At 38.2% G+C, this 11,683-nt stretch overlaps 1 protein-coding gene across 4 annotated transcripts in view; it reads right to left on the bottom strand.

Annotated features, from left to right (window-relative positions):
• PRKDC (protein kinase, DNA-activated, catalytic subunit) overlaps nt 1-11,683 on the bottom strand; it is a 254,337-nt gene that overhangs the window by 142,030 nt on the left and 100,624 nt on the right. The gene's annotated exons all lie outside the window — the stretch shown is intronic.

The raw sequence follows: 11,683 nt of genomic DNA on the forward strand, positions 1-11,683 counted from the left end.
TACGTGCACCCCGATGTTTATAGCAGCAATGTCCACAATAGCCAAACTGTGGAAAGAGCCAAGATGTCCATCAACAGATGAATGGATAAAGAAGATGTGGTATATATATACAATGGAATATTATGCAGCCATCAAAAGGAATGAGATCTTGCCATTTGCAACGACGTGGATGGAACTGGAGGGTATTATGCTGAGCGAAATAAGTCAAACAGAGAAAGACATGTATCATATGACCTCACTGATATGAGGAATTCTTAATCTCACGAAACAAACTGAGGGTTGCTGGAGTGGGGGGTGGGGTGGGAGGGATGGGGTGACTGGGTGATGGACACTGGGGAGGTATGTGTTCTGGTAAGCGCTGTGAATTGTGCAAGACTGTTGAATCTCAGATCTGTACCTCTGAAACAAATAATGCAATATATGTTAAGAAAGAAGAAAAGAAGAAGAAGAATGTAGCAGGAGGGGAAGAATGAAGGGGGGGAAATCGGAGGGGGAGAAGAACCATAAGAGACGATGGACTCTGAAAAACAAACTGAGGGTTCTAGAGGGGAGGTGGGTGGGAGGATGGGTTAGCCTGGTGATGGGTATTGAGGAGGGCACGTTCTGCATGGAGCACTGGGTGTTATGCACAAACAATGAATCAGGGAACACTATATCTAAAACTAATGATGTAATGTATGGGGATTAACATAACAAGAAAAAAAATAAAAAAATAAAAAAATAAAAAATCTTTTTCATTTTTGGAGTCATATTCTATCCCTTCACTGTAGTTAACCTTATTTTTTGTGTATATATATACATATATATACATATATATGTATATATATATAAATTGTTCTCTCTTTAAAATTCTAGGATACAGTTTCTTCTAGCAGACCAAAATATACCCTAAATCTCTAGTGTATGGCTTTGTTCTGGTCTCCTGCCTGATCACGTTTTCTTTTTTCTTTTAATTTCTCTTCTTTCTTTATTCAACGAACTTCCTATCTTGTCAATTGCTTTTATAAAATCCTTTATAATTTTCATCTTTACAATCATATTCCATCCCTTCATCGTATTAACCATTATTTCTGTACATATATAAGTTTTTCTTTCTTTAAAATTTTGGGAGGCACTTTCTTCTAACAGACCAAAATATGCCCAAGCTCTAGTGTGTGGCACTGATCTATGCAACAGCCTGATCATATTTGATCATATTCTTCTTTTTTTCCTTTCTTTTCCTTTCTTTCCCCCTGGTTTCGGGGCTCTTCTGATTTGTTTAGTGTACATTTTCCTGGGGTCTCTGTTACCCTGTTAGCCTTTTGTTCTCTCATTCATCTATTCTCCTCTGGACAAAATGACAAGATAGAAAAACTGACCTCAAAAAAAAAGAACAAGAGGCAGTATCGACTGCTAGGGACCTAATCAATACGGACATTAGTAAGATGTCGGAACTAGAGTTCAGAATGACGATTATAAAGATACTAGCTGGGCTTGAAAAAAGCAGGGAGGATACTAGAGAAACCCTTTCTGGAGACATAAAAAACTAAAATCTAACCAAGCCGAAATCCAAAAGGCTATTAATGAGGTGCAATAAAAAATGGAGGCTCTAACTGCTAGGATAAATGAGGCAGAAGAAAGAATCAGTGATATAGAAGACCAAATGATGGAGAATAGAGAAGCTGAGAAAAAGAGAGATAAACAACTACTGGATCACGAGGGCAGAATTTGAGAAATAAGTGATACCATAAGATGAAACAATATTAGAATAATTCGGATCCCAGAAGAAGAAGAAAGAGAGGGGCAGAAGGTATACTGGAGCAAATTATAGTAGAGAACTTCCCTAATATGGGGAAGGAAACAGGCATCAAAATCCAGGAGGCACAGAGAACCCCCCTCAAAATCAATAAAAATAGGTCAACACCCCAACAATTAATAGTAAAACTTGCAAGTCTCAGAGACAAAGAGAAAATCCCGAAAGCAGCTCGGGACAAGAGTTCTATAACCTACAATGGTAGAAACATTAGATTGGCAGCAGACCTATCCAAAAAGACCTGGCAGGCCAGAAAGGACTGGCATGATATATTCAGAGCACTAAACGAGAAAAATATGCAGCCAAGAATACTATATCCAGCTAGGCTGTCACTGAAAATAGAGGGAGAGTTAAAAAGCTTCCAGGACAAACAAAAAGTAAAAGAAGTTGCAAACACCAAACCAGCTCTATAAGAAATATTGAAAGGGGTCCTCTAAGCAAAGAGAGGGCCTAAAAGTAACATAGACCAGAAAGGAACACAGACAATATACAGTAACAGTCACCTCATAGGCAATACAATGGCACTAAATTCCTATCTTTCAATAGTTACCCTGAATGTAAACGGGTTAAATGCCCCAATCAAAAGACACAGGCTATCAGATTGGATACAAAAACAAGACCCATTGATATGCTGCCTGCAAGAGACTCATTTTAGACCCAAAGACACCCCCAGATTGAAAGTGAAAGGGTGGAAAACCATTTACCATGCTAATGGACACCAAAAGAAAGCTGGGGTGGCAATCCTTGTATCAGAGAAATTAGATTTTAAGCCAAAGACTATAATAAGAGATGAGGAAGGACACTATATCATACTTAAAGGGTCTATCCAAAAAGAAGATCTAACAATTGTAAATCTCTATGCCCCTAACATGGGAGCAGCCAATTATATAAGCCAATTAAGAACAAAATCAAAGAAACACATCAACAATAATACAATAATAGTAGAGGACTTTAACACCCCCCTCACTGAAATGGACAGATCATCTAAGCAAAAGATCAACAAGGAAATAAAGGCTTTAAATGACACACGGGACCACATGGACTTCACAGATACATTCAGAACATTCCATTTCAAAGCAACAGAATACACATTCTTCTCTGGTGCCCATGGAACATTCTCCAGAATCGATCACATCCTAGGTCATAAATCAGGTCTCAACCAGTACCAAAAGACTGGGATCATTCCCTGCATATTTTCAGACCACAATGCTTTGAAACTAGAACTCAATCACAAGAGGAAAGTTGGAAGAACTCAAATACATGGAGGCTAAAGAGCATCCTACTGAAGAATGAATGGGTCAAACAGGAAATTAAAGAAGAATTAAAAAATTCATGGAAACATATGAAAATGAAAACATAACTATTCAAAATCTTTGGGATGCAGCAAAGGCAGTCCTAAGAGGAAAGTATATAGCAATACAAGCCTTTCTCAAGAAACAAGGAAGGTCTCAAATACACAACCTAACCCTACACCTAAAGGAGCTGGAGAAAGAACAGCAAATAAAGCCTAAACCCAGTAGAAGAGAAATAATAAAGATCAGAGCAGAAATCAATGAAATAGAAACCAAAAGAACAGCAGAACAGATCAACGAAACTAGGAGCTGGTTCTTTGAAAGAGTAAGATTGATAAACCCCTGGCCAGACTTATCAAAAAGAAAACAGAAATGACCCAAATAAAAAAAAAATCATGAATGAAAGAGGAGAGATCATAACCAACACCAAAGAAATAGAAACAATTATAAGAATATATTATGAGCAACTCTATGCCAGCAAATTAGATAATCTGGAAGAAATGGGTGCATTCTAAGAGATGTATAAACTACCAAAACTGAACCAGGAAGAAATAGAAAACCTGAACAGACCTATAACCACTAAGGAAATTGAAGCAGTAATCAAAAATCTCCCAAAAAACAAGAGTCCAGGGCCAGATGGCTTCCCAAGGGAATTCTAGGAAACATTTAAAGAAGAATTAATATCTATTCTTCTGAAACTGTTCCAAGAAATAGAAATGGAAGGAAAACTTCCAAACTCATTTTATGACGCCAGCATTACACCTTGATCGCAAAACCAAAGATCCTATCAAAAAGGAGAATTAGAAATATCCCTGATGAACATGGATGCAAAAATTCTCACCAAAATACTAGCCAATAGGATCCAACAGTACATTAAAAGGATTATTCACCACAACCAAGTGGGATTTATCCCTGGGCTGCAAGGTTGGTTCAACATCCACAAATCAAAACATTAATAAAAGAAAGAATAAGAACCACATGATCCTCTCAATAGATGCAGAAAAAGCATTTGACAAAGTACAACATCCTTTCTTGATTAAAACTCTTCAGAGTGTAGGGATAGAGGGTACATACCTCAATATCTTAAAAGCCATCTATGAAAAACCCACAGTGAATATCATTCTCAAAAACAGAGCTTTCCCCCTAAGGTCAGGAACATGCCATGGATGTCCACTCTCACCACTGTTATTCAACATAGTACTTAGAAGTCCTAGCCACAGCAATCAAACAAGAAGAAATAATAGGCATCCGAATTGGCAAAGAAGAAGTGAAACTCCACTCTGTGCACATGATATGATACTTTATGTGGAAAACCCAAAGGCTCCACCCCAAAACTACTATACGTCTACAGGAATTCAGTAAAGTGGCAGGATACGAAATCAATGCACAGAAATCAGCTGCATTTCTATACACCAGCAACATGACAGAAGAAAGAGAAATTAAGGAGTCGATCCCATTTAAAATTGCACCCCAAACCCTATGATACCTAGGAATAAATCTAACCAAAGAGGCAAAGAATCTGTACTGAGAAAACTATAGAATACTCATGAAAGAAATTGAGGAAGACAGAAAGAAATGGAAAAACATCCCATGCTCATGGATTGGAAGAACAAATATTGTGAAAATGTCTATGCTACCTAGAACAATCTACACATTCAATGCAATCCCTATCAAAATACCATGGATATTTTTCACAGAGCTGGAACAAATAATCCTAAAATTTGTATGGAACCGGAAAAGACCCCAAGTAGCCAGAGGAATGTTGAAAAAGAAAAGCAAAGCTGAGGGCATCACAATTCCAGACTTCAAGCTCTATTACAAAGCTGTCATCATCAAGACAGTATGGTACTGGCACAAAAACAGACACACAGATCAGTGGAAAAGAAAAGAGCCCAGAAATGGACCCTCAACTCTATGGTCAACTAATCTTCAACAAAGCAGGAAAGAATTTTCCAGTGGAAAAAAGACAGTCTCTTCAACAAATGGTGTTGGGAAAATTGGACAGCCACATGCAGAAGAATGAAACTGGACCACTTCCTTACACCACACACAAAAATAGACTCAAAATGGATGAAAGACCTAAATATGAGACAGGAATGCATCAAAATCCTAGAGGAGAACACAGGCAGCAACCTCTTTGACCTCAGCCGCAGCAACTTCTTCCTAGAAACATCGCCAAAGGCAAGGGAAGCAAGGGCAAAAAGGAACTATTGGGACTTCATCAAGATAAAAAGCTTTTGCATAGCAAAGGAAACAGTCAACAAAACCAAAAGACAACCTATGGAATGGGAGAAGATATTTTTAAATGACATACCAGATAAAGGGCTAGTTTCCAAAGTCTATAAAGAACTTAATCAAACTCAACACCCGAAGAACAAATAATCCAATCAAGAAATGGGCAGAAGACATGAACAGACATTTTTCCAAAGAAGACATCCAAATGGCCAACAGACACATGAAAAAGTGCTCAACATCAATCAGCATTAGGGAAATCCAAATCAAAACCGCAATGAGATACCACCTCACACCAGTCAGAATGGCTAAAATTAACAAGTCAGGAAATGACAGATGTTGGCGGGGATGCGGAGAAAGGGGAACCCTCCTACACTGTTGGTGGGAATGCAAGCTGGTGCAGCCACTCTGGAAAACATATGGAGGTTCCTCAAAAAGTTGAAAACAGAGCTACCCTACAACCCAGCAATTGCACTACTGGGTGTTTACCCCAAAGATACAAATGTACTGATGCCAAGGGTTATGTGCGCCCCAATGTTTATAGCAGCAGTGTCCACAAAAGCCAAACTATGGAAAAAGCCAAGATGTCCTCAACAGATGAATGGATAAAGAAGATGTGGTGTATATATATATATATATATATATATATATATATATATATACACACACACATATATATATATATATATATATATATATACATACACACAATGGAATATTATGCAGCTATCAAAAAAATGAAATCTTGCCATTTGCAACGACGTGGATGGAACTAGAGGGTATTATGCTAAGCGAAATAAGTCAGAGAAAAACAAGTATGATATGATCTCACTGATATGAGGAATTCTTAATCTCAGGAAACAAACTGAGGGTTGCTGGAGTGGTGGGGGGATTAGAAAGATGGAGTGGTGGGGGGATAGGAAAGATGGGGTGGCTGGGTGATAAGGCACTGGGGAGGGTATGTGGTATGGTGAGCCCTGTGAATTGTGTAAGAGTGATGAATCACAGACCTGTACCTCTAAAACAAATAACACATTATATGTTTAAAAAAGAAAAGAAGATAGTAGGAAGGGAAAAATGAGGGGGGGAATTCGGAGGGGGAGACGAACCATGAGAGACTATGGACTCTGAGAAACAAACTGAGGGTTTTAGAGGGGAGGGGGGTTGGGGGATGGGTTAGCCCGGTGATGGGTATTAAGGAGGGCATGTATTGAATGGAGCACTGGGTGTTATATGCAAACAACGAATCATGGAACACTACATCAAAAACTAATGATGTAATGTATGGTGACTAATATAACATAATAAAATAAAATAAAATAAATGGATGCCTTCCTGGAAACCTATAAACTACCAAGACTGAAATAAGAAGAAACTGACAACCTGAATAGGCCAATAAGCAGTAATGAGATTGAAGCGGTGATCAAAATCCTCCCAAAAACAAGAGTCCAAGGCCTGATGGATTCCCTGGGGAATTCTACCAAACATTCAAATAAGAAATAATACCTACTCTCCTAAAGCTGTTTCAATAAATAGAAACAGAAGGATACCTTCCAGACTCATTCTATGAGGCCAGCATTACCTTAATCCCCAAACCAGGCATAGAGCCCATCAAAAAGGAGAATTTCAGTCCGATATCCCTGATGAATATGGATTCCAAAATTCTCAACAAAATCCTAGCTAATAGGATTCAACAATACATTAAAAGGATCATCCACCACGACTCAGTGCGATTTATGCCCGGGATGCAAGGGTGGTTCAACATTCGCAAATCAATCAATGTGATAGAACACATTAATAAGAGGAGAGAGAAGAACCATATGGTCCTCTCAATTGATGCAGAAAAAGCATCTGACAAAATACAGCATTCTTTCCTGAGTAAAACACTTCAGAATATAGGGATAGAGGGAACATTCCACAACTCCATAAAATCCATCTATGAAAAACTTAGAGTTGAATATCATCCTCAATGGGGAAAAGCTGAGAGCCTTTCCCTTAAGATCAGGAACACAACAAGGATGCACGCTCTCACCGCTATTGTTCAACATAGTACTAGAAGTCCTAGCAACAGCAATCAGACAACAAAAAGAAGTAAAAGGTATTCAAATTGGCAAAGAAGTCAAACTCTCTCTCTTTGCAGATGACATAATACTTTATGTAGAAAATCCAAAAGACTCCACCCCCAAATTACTAGAACTCATACAGCAAATTCAGTAATGTGGCAGGATATAAAATCAATGCACAGAAATCAGTTGTTTTCTTATACACTAACAATGCAACTGTAGAAAGAGAAATTAGAGGAACGATTCCATTTACAATAGCACCAAAAACCATAAGATACCTCAGAATAAACCTAACCAAAGAGGTAAAGGATCTATACTCTAGGAACTACAGAACACTCATGAAAAAAACTGAAAAAGACACAAAAAGATAGAAAAACATTCCATGCTCATGGACTGGAAGAATAAACATTATTAACATGTCTATGCTGCCTAAAGTAATCTATACCTTCAACGCCATACCTTCAAAATTCCAATGACATTTTTCAAAGTCCTAGAACAAACAATCCTAAAATTTGTATGGAATCAGAAAAGACCCCGCATCGCCAAGGAAATGTTGTAAAAGAAAAACAAAGCTGGGGGCATCACATTGTCTGATCTCAAGCTATATTACAAAGCCGTGATCACCAAGACAGCATGGTACTGGCACAAAAACAGTCATATAGACCAGTGGAACAGAACAGAGAGCCCAGATATGGACCCTCAACTCTATGGTCAAATAATCTTTGACAAAGCAGGAAAAAATAAGCAATGGAAAAAAGACAGTCTCTTCAATAAATGGTGCTGGGAAAATTGGGCAGCTATATACAGAAGAATGAAACTCGACCATTCTCTAACACCATACACAAAGATAAACTCAAAATGAATGAAAGACTTCAATGTGAGACAGGAATCCATCAAAATCCTAGAGGTGAACATAGGCAGTAACCTCTCTGACACTGTTGGTGGGAATGCAAGTTGGTACAGGCACTTTGGAAAACTGTGTTGAGGTTCCTCAAAAAATTAAAAATAGAGCTACCCTATGACCCAGCAATTGCACTCCTGGATATTTACCCCAAAGACACAGACGTCGTGAAAAGAAGGGCCATATGCACTCCAATGTTCATAGCAGCAATGTCCACAATAGCCAAACTGTGGAAAGAGCTGAGATGCCCTTCAACAGACGAATGGATAAAGAAGATGTGGTCCATATATACAATGGAATATTACTCAGCCATCAGAAAGGATGCATACCCAACTTTTACATCCCCATGGATGGGACTGGAGGAGATTATGCTAAGTGAAATAAGTCAAGCAGAGAAAGTCAGTTAGCATATGGTTTCACTTATTTGTGGAACGTAAGGAATAGCATGAAGGACATTAGGAGAAGGAAGGGAAAAATGAAAGGGGCTGAAATCAGAAGGGGAGACGAACCAAGAAAGACTATGAACTCTGAGAAATAAACTGAGGATTTTAGAGGGGCCGGGGTTGGGGGGATGGGTGAGCCTGGTGATGGGTATTAAGGAGGGCATGTATTGCACGTAGCACTGGGTGTTATAGAAAAACAATGAATCATGGAACACTACATCAAAAAGTAATGATGTACTGTATGGTTACTAACATAATAAAATAAAATTAAATTTAAAAAAATATATTTAGGCAAAAAAAAAATTACATATACATAGGGCTATTCACTGTGTTATTATTTTTAATAGCAAAATATTGAACCCAAAAGTCTACCAGTAGGAATCTGCTTCAAAATACTATGCTATTTCTGTACAATGAATAATTATACAGTTATTTAAATTAAAAAAGGATTGAGGAAGATCTCTATGTACTGACATGGAGTGATCTGTAGAAGATATGAGGTGGAATAAAAGGGAGATGAGGAGGAATAAGAGAGGGGACACGGACAGAAGCAAGACTCTTAAATACAGTTCATTATATAGTTATGACTTCCAAATCATGTAAATATTTTACATTTTCAAAAAGAAAATTAGATCAAAAGGCAAAAGATAAACAATTTCTATTTCTGAAAATTAATTAAAATAAGGATACCTAATTGGTTTAATAACCACATATTGAAAAATAATTTACCAAGGCATTTTAGAACATAAACTTTCACTGTGTATCCTCAGAGAGTATATTCTAAGTAAGTTATAATTTTTTTTTTTTTTTTTTTTTTTAAAGATTTTATTTATTTATTTGAGAGAGAGAATGAGATACAGAGAGCATGAGAGGGGGGAGGGTCAGAGGGAGAAGCAGACTCCCTGCTGAGCAGGGAGCCCGATGTGGGACTCGATCCCGGGACTCCAGGATCATGACCTGAGCCGAAGGCAGTCGCTTAACCAACTGAGCCACCCAGGCGCCCCTCTAAGTAAGTTATAATTAAAATGAAAATTTTAAACTGCACACACAAAAAAAGTATTGCTACAATTGTTATAGGGACTGCATTAAATTTACACAACTGCCATGTTAACAATATTGAATCTTCAAATTCATGAACATGGGCTATAAGTTTTAGTGTACAAGTCTTGTACTTCATTTGTTAAATTTATTAAGTACTTTGTTCTTTTTGGTGATATTATGAATGCAATTATATTCCTAATTATAGTTTTAAATGTTTTCTGCTCATATATAGAAAAACAATTGGGGCGCCTGGGTGGCTCAGTCGTTAAGCGTCTGCCTTCGGCTCAGGTCATGATCCCAGGGTCCTGGGATCGAGTCCCACATCGGGCTCCCTGCTCGGCGGGAGGCCTGCTTCTCCCTCTCCCACTCCCCCTGCTTGTGTTCCTGCTCTCGCTATCTCTCTCTCTGTCAAATAAATAAATAAAATCTTTAAAAAAAAAAAAAAAAGAAAAACAATTGATTTTTTAACATCCTATATCCTACAAATTTTCTATAATTGTTCATTAGTTCTAATAGCTTTCTGTAGATCTTTAGGATTTTCTACCTCATGCCATCTGTGAATAAAGAGAGTTCTGGGGCACCTGCGTGTCAGTTGAACTTCCGATTCTTGATCTCGGCTAGGTGATGGTCTCAGGATCATGGGATTGAGCCCCAAGTCAGGCTCTGCACTCAGCTCGGAGTCTACTTGGGCTTCTCTCCCTCTCTCTCTCTCTCCCCCGCCCCATTCCACCCGGCCCACTCAATCCCACCCCACTCCCCCGCATATGCACACATGCTCTCTCTCTCTCAAAAAAAAAGAATTTGCTCCTTTTTTTCCAATTTGGTTGCCTTTTATATCTTTCTTTTGCTTGACTGCACTGGCTAGAACCTCCGGTTCTGAACTCCAGGAAGTTCAACTGACTGAGCCACCCAGGTGCCCCAAAACTGCATGTTGAATTGAAAAGGGCAAATGCCCTTGCCTTGTTCACAGACTTAGGAGAATAACATTCAGTCTTTTACTATTAAATATTTTGTTGGCTGTTGGTTTTCCATAGATGACCTTTGTCCTTTTTATCATGAATGGATGTTGGATCTCGTCGAAAATTTATCTGTATCTACTGAAATGATAATGTGGTTTTGTCCTTTAGTCTTTTAATATAGTATATACTATTAACTGATTCTTAGATGCTGAACTAGTTTTGCATTCCTAGGACAAATCCCAATTGATTATATTGTAGAATATATATATGTTGTTGGAATTTTTTTTTAATATATTTTTGAAAAATTTTGTGTCTATATTTATGAAGGATATTGGTCTATACGTTTCTTGCAATGTTTCTGTCTGGCTTTGTTATCTGTCTATAGTAACTTCACAGGATAAGTTGGGAAGTATTCCTTTCTCCTCTATTTTCTGAAAAGTTTATGAAGGGTTGGTCTTATTTCTTCTTTGAATACCTGATGAAAATTCACCAGGGAAGCTATCTGGATCTGGGCTTTCCTTTGTAAGATTTTAAATGAGTAATTCTATTTATTTATTTATTAAAGATATACTCAGATTTTCTATTTCTTCTTGAGTCAGTTTTGGTCATGATCTTAGTGTCATGAGATGGAGCCCACAATGGAGCCTCCTTAAGATTCTCTCTCCGTCTGCCTGCACCCCCACCCCAAGAAAACCGATGAACATATGGGAAGAGCGAAAAGAAAAAAAGGAGAGAGAGAAACACACCATAAGAGACTCTTAACAGGGGCGCCTGGGTGGCTCAGTTGGTTAAGCGACTGCCTTCGGCTCAGGTCATGATCCTGGAGTCCCGGGATCGAGTCCCGCATCGGGCTCCCTGCTCGGCAGGGAGTCTGCTTCTCCCTCTGACCCTCCTCCCTCTTATGCTCTCTGTTTCTCATTCTCTCTCTCTCAAATAAATAAATAAAATCTTTAAAAAAAA

The sequence above is a fragment of the Phoca vitulina genome, unplaced genomic scaffold (assembly GCF_004348235.1).
Source record: "Phoca vitulina isolate PV1807 unplaced genomic scaffold, GSC_HSeal_1.0 scaffold25, whole genome shotgun sequence".
NCBI lineage: Eukaryota > Metazoa > Chordata > Mammalia > Carnivora > Phocidae > Phoca > Phoca vitulina.